General features: G+C 39.0%; 1 long non-coding RNA gene across 1 annotated transcript; it reads left to right on the top strand.

Moving 5' to 3' along the window:
• Positions 1 to 4,561: 4,561 nt before the first annotated feature.
• Positions 4,562 to 7,081, top strand: LOC309878376. Its single transcript, XR_014317530.1, has 3 exons — positions 4,562 to 4,624; positions 6,204 to 6,324; positions 7,038 to 7,081. It is a non-coding gene; the product is annotated as an uncharacterized lncRNA (long non-coding RNA).
• The last annotated feature ends 5,570 nt before the right edge of the window (positions 7,082 to 12,651 follow it).

Genomic DNA, 12,651 nt, shown 5'->3' with positions numbered 1-12,651 from the left:
CAAACATTAATTCCTGGCAGGAACTGTTAGTGAAGATTCCTGATTGGATGTTCCCAATTACTAAATTTTAGGAGATGTCTCAAGGAGTTCAGGTCCAAAATCATATATATATTTTTATTTTTTATTATAAATAGGAAATGGTTTCTATAATTAAGCAAATGGGAATCTGCTAAGTCACAGGCCTTACAGAGGAATGAAATGAAGCAGAATAAAAGAATCTGTATTAAATTTTAGCAAAATATCTTTATTTTCAGATTGCATGAAACCACTGTAGGATGAAGATGGATTTTCTGCTTTGTCTTTGCCTTTTTGTGCAATGACCAAGTTACAAGGGCTTCGAAAAGAAACTGAGCCTAGAAGTTCCTTTATGTTAAGAATAAATCATAATCAATCTGAGGGATTTTTAAAACTTTTTCCATTGTGAACTCTGCTTTCCAGTGGTGAAGAGCTGTGAATAACCTAATCCAGTTGCTATCTACTTTCTCTGATTCCCTGGGCAGTGGTTAAGCTCTCCTGAGAGCAGTAAGTGGTTGTGGGATCAGCGAGGTGATGGATGGGGCTGCTCTGTAGCTGGGTGCTGCCTCTGTCAGCACTGGTTGCTGCCCAGAGCTGAGCTCTCCAGAGCCCAAAGCAGAGCAGACTGGATTCATTTCAAAGACATGTTGTCTGCCAAAGTTACAGGCAACGATTTGGGGTAAAACTCTCTGAGATAGCCATAAATACCTCTCAGTGGGAGGAGAGATGTCAGGTTTAGCCTTAGTTTTGCAGAAAGCAGTGAAAGATATCCAGGAGTAGATCTCTTCTCAGTGATGCTGGACACCCACAGTTAAAGGAGAGACCTCTGGGTTTGCTGTGTGAGGATGAGCAAAGTTCGGAAAGCACATCTAATCTGTTAGGAAAATTCCTTTAGGCTTCAAAAACCCTTCCACCTGTGGCATCTTTCTGTTTCCTACAGCTCCAATGAAGAGATTGCTGACATGATTCAGAAAGGGGATAGATCCCAGTTTGATACTGAGATACTGAAACAGCTACTTAAACTGCTGCCTGAAGGCCATGAGGTATGTAGTGAGCATGCTGTCCTGATGGAGCTGGGTGTGCTTGGCACCTGGCTTGAAATTCTTCCACTGGTAGAGCAAGAAGCTGTGAGCAGATCCCGCGTTGGGCACCAGAAGTATCTATATGGGTATTTTACCGTTCTATTTCCTAACAGATAAACAGCCTGAAGTCTTGCAAAGAACGAAGATCAGAACTAGCAAATGCAGACCAGTTTTACCTCCATCTCTTGGAAGTTCCTAGGTAAGCAACTCTTCCTTTTTTTTTCAACCCATGAGTGTGACCCTTGCTAGAATCAATGACTCTGTCCCTCTAGTACAGGAGACGCTTCTAACAGGGATATTGCTAACATTTCTAACATATTTCTACGGGGATATTTCTAACATTCAGTGTTCAGGATAAACCATCAGACTAGTTGAATGGCTGGCTGGAGAAACATTTCCTTCCCACAGGCCAAGCAGATACCTTTGGCAAACTAGTATTAAATTAACCTTGGTATTAATAAAGTTGTGAGAAAAATTCTGACAGTTACACAGTTACTGTATGGCACAAAGGTACAGTCTGAATCCAGCCACCAGGCTGCTGACTCACTCCATCCCTGTTTGAGAGACTCCATTATACAAAAAGGAGGCCACAAACCCAGGGGTGAGTCACAGCAGTGCCTGTGCTTTGACCACCTCCCAGATTTTAATGAGTTTTACCAAGTCAGATGATATACATACTAAGAAATCTTTGTTCTCCACTTGAAAATACAATAACATAAATCATAGGAATAGCTTGTATAAATCCGAACGGTTGCCTCTTCCAGAGCCTGAGATGCTTTTTTGGAACTGTAGTGGCGAAAATGGGGCTTTTATTTTTCTCAAATGTATAGCTAGCTATAAAGTTACTTTAGAAAATGTATTCAAGACTCTTCCAAAAAATTAATCCACGGTTAGACGTAAATATCATTAAAGGGCATCATGGCAAAATAGTCAGAATTTCTATTTTGGAAGTTAAAAGGAAGAACAAAAATTCCAGCTAGTGCTGCCCAGGAACCATCAAGAATTATTGCCTCATTATGCAAGGAAATCACTGCCAGATTTCAGAGCAACATTGCTTTCTGAAAGAGGAGACGATAATTGTTTCTAGGATATCTTTGGAAATGTCAAAGTGTTTGATGTATTTATAATGCAGTTCAGTGAGAATGATCTTGTGTCAGACCGTTAAAATGAACATAACAATGATGGTACTGCACTTTGCCTAAAATGGGCGATTCTCCTGCTGAATATAAATTAATTAGGCCCATGTTTTTTGCCACCTCCCATCTCTTGTAGCTACCAGTTGCGGATTGAATGTATGCTGATTTGTGAGGAAACAAAATTTCTGCTGGAGTGTCTGTGGCCAAAAGCAAAAGCCATCAGGACAGCCTGTGAAAGTAAGTGCATTGGTGATGTGTCTATGCCCAGTGCTCAGTCACAGGAAGCTCCTCTTCTGCTCCTACTATTGATGCTATTTCTAACAGCATATGCTATAATCTAATCAAAATTAACCTTTTAATTGCTGAATATGTAGTGAATACCAGAAAGGTTCTGCAGATACCTGCTTCTAGAATTCACTCTGCAGGACTGTAGCTTGTGCTGTTCTGCCTTGATGTGGAGCTTCTGCTGACACAAATAAAACAAACACATTGCCTCTTCTCCTTCAGTGGCCCCTGTAGAGAAGGAGGAAATTTCCTATATGTCAATGCCAGATTTTGTTTGAATATAAGCTGAATTTTTGTGTGTAGCAGTGACTTCTGTCCACAGCAATGAATCTGTTCCAATTTTCCCTCCAGCCCATGCAGGTTGCATGGAGCAGGCCGCAGTGACATACCACAATCTGTTCTGGCTTCCAAAACAGATGTCCCCGATGATGTTTCAGAAGCACCCTCCACACAGGATTAGCCTTGGTTTTAGTTTTAACTCAGTTCTTTCTGAGTAACCCATGGATTCAAGCTTCACTTCAATAGTTTGAGAGACATTGACCTTTTGTTGAACAGTTAAGCAGTAAATTTTTTGTTTATGTTTGCATTGAAAACTTGGCTGTGCCTGGCTGTTTGATGTCAGTGTCATGGGTACTCTGTACTTTTACTAACAACAGCTCCCTGCAGTCTCACTCTGCCCCATTGTGTTGGGTGGGGTCAGCATTTCTTGCTAGTTTTGCCAAAAAATTGATTCTTACCCCCAGTTTCTGATGCCCAAGTGCACAACTTCTGGTTATCATGCTCACCAATGATGATAACGAGGCAAAAAAAATGCCCTTTGCTTTTCTTAACCTAGAATAAATGTACTGAAAATGGGGGCCACTGACTTTCAAAAACTTAAACACTTTTTCCATATGCAGTTCTTCCTCATGTGCAGTGATGACACATCCATACTCCAAGCTTGATGGGAAAAATAGTTTTCCATATACTTGTAGAGAAGAGACCACAATAGAAACTTACTCATTCCACTTCCATTCGGTTGAATTATTTCTGTACTGGTTGATTTCTAAATCCATAACAGTGGCTTTATATAACCTTGGATGAGAATTTTGCTACCCCACTGTCAAACCTAAGGAAAAATTTATTTCAGATAACTTCAATTAATTTATTGAAAATGTCCCTTTTTATTCTTAGCACTTCTTACTAGTCAGCGACTGCCAGTTTTCTGTCAATTGATTCTTAAAGTCGGAAACTTTCTGAACTATGTAAGTAAGCTGGTATTTTAATTGCTATATTTTTAAAAACAGCATAAAATACAAATGAAGCAAGGAATTTTTTTCCCTGTCTTCCAGGGGCATCACACTGGAGATGCTGGAGGTTTTAAAATCAGTGCCTTGCTCAGACTAACAGAAACAAAGGCAAACAAAAGCCATGTTACTCTGCTTCACCATATTTTGGAGGTACAAGGGAACTGTCAAATTATTCCTGTGTGTTATTCTCAAATATTAATTCCTCAGAAGCTAAGGGGCTTTAATTTCAGAAGCACCCCACCATAGACATCTGGAGGGTGAGCTTCTGTGCCTGAAATAGGATGAAAACTTCTCCACAACTCTCTGGGAAAGAAGGATAAAACCCATTTGCAGAGATGTTTAGGAAGCTAACGTTAGGTTTTCTTCCTCAAGTTTGTTTAACATGTCTGCTTGCTGTTTTCTCTCTCTTCTGCAACTGCTCTCTCGTGGTGACATGCCTTCCAAATGCATCTGTCAGATGAGGTTAATTTTAGTGATACGAAGAAAAAAATCTCAGATCAGCTTGTGCACTGTAGCAGCACATGGGATGTAAGCCTGAGCAGTTAAGAGCCTCTTTTTTATTTCTTCTTACCTCCCCGTGGGTGCCACCTATGACAGAAAAGAATAAATGAGGCTAAACTTACCCCAGCACTTATAAGGAGGAAAACTGAAGTGTTAATTTTTCAATCCAGATATTGTTCAGCTTGAAAGACTTTCCTACTCTTTGACTAACAGTGGAAGGTAACCATCTTTCACTTCAATTTTAGGAGGTTGAAAAAAACCATGCAGACCTGCTGCAGCTTCCCAGAGATCTTGACTTTGTTTCCAAGGCAGCAGGGTAGGACATTATTGTTTGTTTTTGTCGTGTATGAATTGCCAGCCTCTTTGTAGCCAACAAGGATCTGAGTCATTTATGGTGGTGTAATAAGGTCACAGGACTTCTCTGCTGTGTGAGCGAGAGTTTCCCTTCTGACTCCAAACAGTTTGATTTACAAATCTCAAATCTGGTTACAACTTTTTCTGTGATGTTCAGTACAATTTTTCTTTTCGATGTGCCAGTACTACCTTAGAGGTAAAACTGAGTAAATAATGAGTTTCATTCTTAATGAATCGTATTAAGAATTATGGAAAAAGAAGTATATATTTCCTGAAAATTTTCAGTCATATTCATGTGTAAGGCCATCAGAAGCTACATGAGCAGATCTGGGGCAAGGAGGGAATGGCTAGGGCAATTTACTAGTAATCAGGAACCTCAGGACTCCCTGAGATAAATATCAGCAAAAGTTTCCAATACAAGTGGGTGGAGGAAAAAAAAAAAAGTCTGTTTTTGGTGAGTCTAACACCAGCTCATTCTGTTTAGCTCGAAAGAACCATATGGGGGATATGCCAAATTCAAAATCCAGATTTATTGCACCAGGATTACCATTTTTACTCCTGTTATAAATTCATGGGAACGAACCTTGCAGTGTTTTAATTCCCCTTGCAACTAGAAGCAGAGGTAACCTGTAAATCTGGAGGTGGATTGACATTAAGTAGCTCCTAAATAATTAAAAGGAAAAAGTATTTTGATTCAGTAATGCAGAAAGCATTAATATAGGATTAGGGCTTTTTGTGTTAAGGTTTCTGCTAGTTATCTGTGCAGAATTTAAGTTGGATGTTGTTTTGAAGCATCAATTTCTTTTTGGTTTGGGCAATAACAGAGATACTTTTCTTATCTGAAACTAAATCAGGTGAAATAAAAATAATTGCTCTCAAGTCTAGTCAAACCCTCAAACATAAAATTGATCTGCTAATTAACACCCAGACAGCTGTTTATAGTGCAAACCCTGCAAGGCATTCTTCTAATGCTGTTCACATCTGGATGCACCTTGTAACACAACATCAGGTTTTGCCTATTCAGTTATTTCTTTTGACAAAAATGTCTGTTTGAAGCAAAAACTACGTTTCTTGGTTCTGCAGCATAACATGTTTGGTCCTCCACGTGAGCTAAACTAACTGAGGAGAGGCATAATTTTGGATTATAAATAGATGAGGGAGAAAAACAGCAAAGACGGAAAAGAACCACTTAAGTAATGACAGTATTGGCACAAGAGATGAGCGTGTGGTGTCTATGAATAAGAACTGGCTGGAAACTGTAGAGGTTTTTGGACGCTAGAACAGCAGGATTCTTCCCTAGGCTGTCTCAGGAGGTAGCACAGGCAGGAGCATGGCTACTTTCTCAGATGGGGAATTTAGAAAGCACTCAGAAAACACAGAGAAAAGGGCTTATATGGAGGAGAATTACCTGCAAAAACAGGGTCTGGACTGGGGAACTAATCCTACATTCATTTGTAGAGATGTGTTTGCAGTAACCTTTTAACTTACTGAAAACAAAAGATTCACCCCTTCAATTACTATCCTTTTTGTGGGCCTTTCAGGTTTCACTTTGATGCTATGAGGGCTGAGGCAAGTGCCAATTTGAAGAAACTGTTGGAAATAGAGAAGCATTTATTTTTGTCCACGGAGGATTTAAAAATACAGCATGCAAAATCTGTTCAAGTATGTAAAGTGGGTATGATGCTTTTCCCATCCTTCTTCCCAAACACATTCAGTCTCTTCCCAAAAACACCAAAATTCAGGTGGCAAATTGGCACAGAGGTCTGTGGGGAGGGGGTCCTAATGATGAGTGCTGTGTTAGAAGAGGGGCACCTTTTTTCCCCAATTCTGCAATGTGATATTGTGATAAGGAAACAGCTGAGGACCAGGCAGCTCTGTGTGTGGGCAAAAGAAAGGAAGATGCTAAAAATGAAATGTAGGATATAACTATAAATATGTATAGGACAGTAACATGTTTTGTCTCGCTGTTCTTTGGGGGGAAAAAAAAAGAAGTGAACAGATTTACAGAATGCTTTTTCTGCATATATTTCCAAACATCATAGCATTAAATGTTCTGAGAACAGGTCTGTGTAACTAAAGCTAAAAGGAACAAGCCTTGGTGCTGGGTATCACCAGGATCGGTCACTCCAGGTTTCCACCTGGTTGTATGATGAAAGTGGAAGCATACAGTGATCTGCCTTGGTCCAAATGAAACTGGGGGAAATGCAGACAGTTCAGTTAAGATGACAATATTGCCCACTGTGACCCAATCTTAACAGGCAGTTTTTCAAAACCCAGTTGCTCAGTGGTAACTGACTTGGGTCTTGGGTGTTGGGTCTTGGTTCTTGGGTGTTACTTCTTAACGTGCATAAACTGTGTTGCAAACCGTGTCTCAGGGCAGCATCAGTGCTTCAAAAAACCTGCAGGAGGAGTTTGACAGCATTGAAAAGAAGAAGGACGAACTGGCTGATTATCTTTGTGAAGACCGAAAAAAGTTGTCCTTGGAAGATATATTTAACACAATGAAAACCTTCAGAGAGCTCTTCCTCAAGGCTTTACAGGTGGTTTCCTTTTGTGACTCTTTAGAAATAGATTGAGAGCTTTCTTCTTTTTTTTTTTTTTTTCTTAATGACAAGAATTTATTTTTTTTTTTCTACTCCAAACTGGGCTACCTACACCCTGGCTCAGGAGTAAATGAAAGTAACTGCTTATCTTTTCTTGCTGTAGACTGCAAGCAAATCATGTGGGCAAATATATATATATATATATATATATATATATATTTATATATAATATATATAATTATATTATATTATATATAATTATATATATAATGTATATATAATATTATTATATATATATTCTTTTGCTACAGAGAACTCTCAAAGATGTTAGTCCCACTGTAAAATTATTAATTGGGCCTCAACAGAGTAGGAGCTTAGTGGCATGTGAAAGAATGAAAAACTTGACATGTTTTACAGCCTTTGCCAATAGGCAAGAGGTAAATTTTCTAATAGGCAAACTCTAGTTGGAAAATACATTTACATGTAGGTATTTTACTGAATTAGTTCAAAACTGCATGTTTTGTCCACTACAAAAGGGCAAATCTTATTGGCAACCGATTTGTTTATAAGACCTTAGTCCTTGCACTGAGGGTTAAGAAAAAAACAACTTCACCATAAAACTTGTGCAGACCATCTCCCAATTAGTACACTTGAAGTTCACATTCCCTACTGCATACATAATGCCTGAAATAATGTACTTAAGACCTTCCCTGGAGGTCTTCAAGAAATGTGTATTAGAACTTGGTTGAATGGTGGATTTTAGTTCTAGGTTAAAGGTTGAACTAGACAATTTTAGAGGTCTTTTCCAGCCTGAATGATTCTGTGGTTCTCTAGGGCTTTCTTCAAGTTGGGTGACAGTGGCTTCACATACATGTATATATATATTACTGACACCAGCAGAACTCAAGTCTGGATTTGATGTTTACAAGCATTGCCGGAATAGAGATATCTTTGCTGGGCAATGTCAGGGCAAGGGAGAGTGAGGGGTGCTTAGGGCAGATCATAGTTTCAGATGAATACAAAGGGGCTTCTGAGCAAGTGTCTGAAGACAAAGGATGAAAAAGATATTCTCTATGTTCCTACAACTTGCTCCTCCTATGAGACACCAGGCTTCAATTTTGCAAGCCATACCACTACCCAGGCTCAGAAGCAATGTGATAGTGCCACAGAGAGTCTGGAAAAAAACTCCTACAGACCACACATCCACCAGCAATAAACTTAGCCCTTCAAGTTCCTAAAATATCTAGGCAGGAAGTAAAGAATTAAGAGAGTCAAGAACATCATGGCTCAGGATCTGTGGAGAGCTACACTGGAAAGCTGCCAGGAGGGACAACCTCAGGAAGTGCAGGGCTTTTCAGAAGCAGTCCCAAATAAGAGTTACATAGTGACCTAGTACAGCTGCAGAAGATTTAAATTACACTTTTGGGTGCTGCTTTTTCATAGTCAGGTTAGACTAACTTTCAAAATATGCTTCCTTTTATCTGCACACCATGCAAACTCCCTTTCAACCTACTTCTTGTTCCGTTTCTCAGCAGCTCCTCACCTCTGAGGTACCACGACCATTAGCCACAATTTATGCATGTTACCTCCGTTACAGACCTGTAATGTAACCTTCTCTGCCTTCTTGTCTTGCTTTCCTTCCTGTCATTGTAGTAAAGACACTGTGCTTGAAATTGCAACATCCTGAAAAGTTTAAGGTTTTCATTTTTAAAGCATTTTATTGTTCTGTGATATTGATTTTTACACTGGAATCAGCCAAACACAGCATTTCTTTCTATTGCCATTTGACTTAGGAATCTTTAAGGATAAATTGTCACATATATTTTAATGTGAATATTCTGTTTAAGCAGGCCTCTTAGCACTACAAAAATAATTAATGTTATCTTTCTATGTTCACATCAAATAAGAAATCATTCTGATATATAGTGAGCTTTCACAGGGACAGTTTGGTTTTGTTACTCTTTTTTTTTTTTTTTTTTTTTTTTTTTTTAAACAAAGTTCTTCTCAATTCCTGAGGGCTTGTTCTGGTTTCTTATCCCTCAAGTAACAAAACCAGATCTACACAAATGAAATTGGATAATATGAATCCGCTTTCTTGCTCTCCATCTACTCAAAGAGCAAAGAAGTTTTTCAGACACCACCCCTGACACAGAAAGGAGCTGGTTTTCACCCAGGGCTGAACGTTTCCCTACTTCTCAAAACGTAAAGGGACCAGATGGCAGGAGGAAGGAGATGGAGAGAAAATAGCTTCCCAGCTCAAGATAAAAACCAGAATTGCAGATACACTGAGAACTGAGTTGTAAAATTGCGGGGAAAAAAAAGAAACACTGTGATTATAGAGGATTGGGAGAAACATTTTATTTCCCTTAGCACTTGCAGCTGTTCAAAGAGGGGAGCTCCCCACAAAGAGGCTGTCTAATTTCAGGAAAAGGAGAAAAAATGTTAAACAAAATCTGCTCTAGGAAGCACTCAGATGATCATAGAGGTTATACAGACAGTGCTGTGCAGGGATAGATTCTCTGAGTGCTCCCCTAGGATAACCGAGCTGGAGCAGCTGCTCCTCAGTAGGGTGCATATGGTGCTGGAACAGGATGTGCTTTAGATAGTGTAGGGATAAACAGTTGTCATGGAGCGTCTTCTAATTCAAAGATCAAGTAAGTATCTAACATCCCACAAAGTGTAAATCCAAAATGATACCCCTTTTATTTAATCTCATCCATACAGCTGCCTTCAGTAATCCAGGAGATGGAGAAAGGATTGTGAACATTCATTCCTCTGCCTTGGTGGATTTTCTTGCACTGAAGAAATTCTGTTAACAGCATGTTGGTGTCAAATTGCCCTTTTTTCCTTTTTTTTTTTTTTTTTTTTTTTTTCCCATTCTCTGAACAATTCAGTTTAGGTTGGCTCAACCCATACATTTTTTTCCTAACGTTTTAGTTTGCTTTCAGTACAGTGTGTGCTGCTTAGGTAGCAGGACAACATATCCCTGAATTCACCTCTTTAATTTCTTGTGGCATGTTATATGGAAACATTCTCCCAGGGCTCACAGATCTGCAAGCCTCTCAGCAGTCATAATATCTCCATGACATTATGCTAAAACACAGCAGGAATTTATCAGGCGAGCACATGGGAGGCATACAATGATGAAAGGCTTCTAGCCTCCCCATAAAACTTCACCAACTGTACCCCTTTTTTTTCAGAAGCACCCTCCATTCAGGGAAAAATGCATCTTTTTCTTTCTTTGTCAAGAATGCACCATTTTAATCCTTGTTTTCTAGGCATCCAGGGAAGGTCCCCATAACCTCAAGCCTACAATGCTACTGTATTTCTGAGAGATTAAGTCTTGATCTTCACAAGTTTGTTTCACTTGTTTGGAGGTTTTTGTGGAACAAAGGATCCTAGGCTTTTATCTTCTATAAAAGATTTAAGAAACTTGTGCATGTTTCTTGGGACTGTTTCATGGAAATAGCGGCAGGTTATACATAGCAATCAACCACATCTATCAGTACTATGAGACTTAGTATTATCAGTACTATCAGTACTATTTCTTGCTGCCAAACTCCCTGCAAAGGAGACCAGACGTCTCAACAGGAATCCTATCTGCACCAATCATCAACATCTTCCTGGACATTATTAAATTTTGTAATATGACACAGCGACACACTCCTCTTAGCATCACAGATCCCTACAACAACAAGCCCAACAACCACTGATCTACCTACAACACACAGATTAGCTGCAGACTGGTTGCAATCAAAAGCAGGCGATCTTCCAGGTGGTGATGGCAATGTTCTGATGATGATTGCAGCTCTGGAACAAGGACTCCATAAGCTTTTAAGAAAATGGCTTTTTGTCATCTTGATGTTTTGCTGCAGCTAGCATAGCAGTTCAGAGCTACTCTCTCCTATGACTGTGTTACCTACCAAAACCCAGAACCACTCCTCCACTGAGTTAAAGTCTTCCTCTACTAGAAGTAATCATTCAGATTCTTTTCCTGCACTAATCGTATCACCCCTGTACCAAAACCTCTAAGGAAACTAGAGTCTTATCTGTCTGCGTGAATGTTAACAGGACTAGGATTTATGCAGCTTGGACGTGTCTGCTGCCGAACACTCGTGTAAAAATACATCTGGCAAATTCAATAGGTGCCTGGAAAGAAACTGTGAAGTATTGTTTAACAGAGTTGAAAGGTTCCTGACATTTTTGGTAGAAATCCCTGAATGCAATAATATAAAATCAAGGTTGCTACAGGATAAATACCTAGAATGCTAATTAAGTTAAATAAATGTGTTTTGTAGACAAAGGGATTCATTAAGAATCCTATTTCAGTCCACAGTTGAATCAATGAAAAAATCAGTTAAAGCAATGAACTCATTTGCTAGTAGCATCATCAGATGAGGAAGGGATTGACCAGGAAGCTTTGTTGTACTGTTTACTCTCAAACCCCAGCAGCTGAGCAATGTCATTTTAAGTGTTTATAGGGCATATTTGGCATACTTAGCATATTTTTTGTTTGGTTTGTTTTTTCATTTAGTAAGTCTTATTTAATTTACTGTTTGTCATTTTGTCTGAATACAGGAAAATCAACAAAGGAAGGAGCAAGCTGCAAAGTCTGAGAAAAGGAAGAAACACCTTAAAGGAGAGGACATGAAGAGGCTAAAAAGAGAGGATGAGAGCAGTATATTTAACAAAAAATAACTATGGTTTTATCAGCCACTCAAGTTAACTAGAGGCAAATGATCTGTTTAGCTATGGATGATCTAATAGAATAAGTGGGATTTAGCTATGGTTGGTGTCCTTGTCAAGCAGATAGTATAGTAAGACATCAATTTTCAAGTATATGTGCATGGTCAGAAGAAATCACAATAGGGATGTTAGAAAAATTATCACTTCCAATGAGGAAGTTACTACCATTTTGCTTAGAGGTGAGTAATAGCCAGGTATTGCTCTGAACAGTTGTTTGAAGGCTTTTAGGGAATATAGAGAGGTTGCACATTCTTGAACTTCAAGCTGTACAGTGTCACTGTGGTAAGCAAGCTCTGTCAGCTTTATTGTTATTGTTACCACGGCCTCTGCAGTTTTCTGATTAGAGTTCTGATTCCTTAAAATGGTTACATGTGCGCTTTAATTAGCATCTGTGATTTGCTTAAAAAAGAGATTGACTTAACTGCAGCAAAATATTTGCAGTGCAGATCTGAGCTGGGTGTGAAGCATTCCTGGTATTAATATTAGCGTATGTATATTTTAAAACTATATTTTGGCAAATACCTGACAGTCAGTTTTCTTGAAGATTTCTGCTGATAACATTCAGTTGTGATTCTTGATTCTTCAGAGTACTACTGCAAAAATGGCATTAGTAAATCTGAGTTGGGATCATGTAAATATTACCTTGGATGCTCACCCCTTGGAAAACTCTGTTTTTCATTGTATTTCTCATCTAAATAAA

This window comes from Aythya marila (genome assembly GCF_965140915.1).
Source record: "Aythya marila genome assembly, chromosome: 5".
Taxonomy (NCBI): Eukaryota; Metazoa; Chordata; class Aves; order Anseriformes; family Anatidae; genus Aythya; species Aythya marila.
Note: the sequence above shows the minus strand (reverse complement) of the source record. Positions and strands in the feature narration are given on the sequence as shown.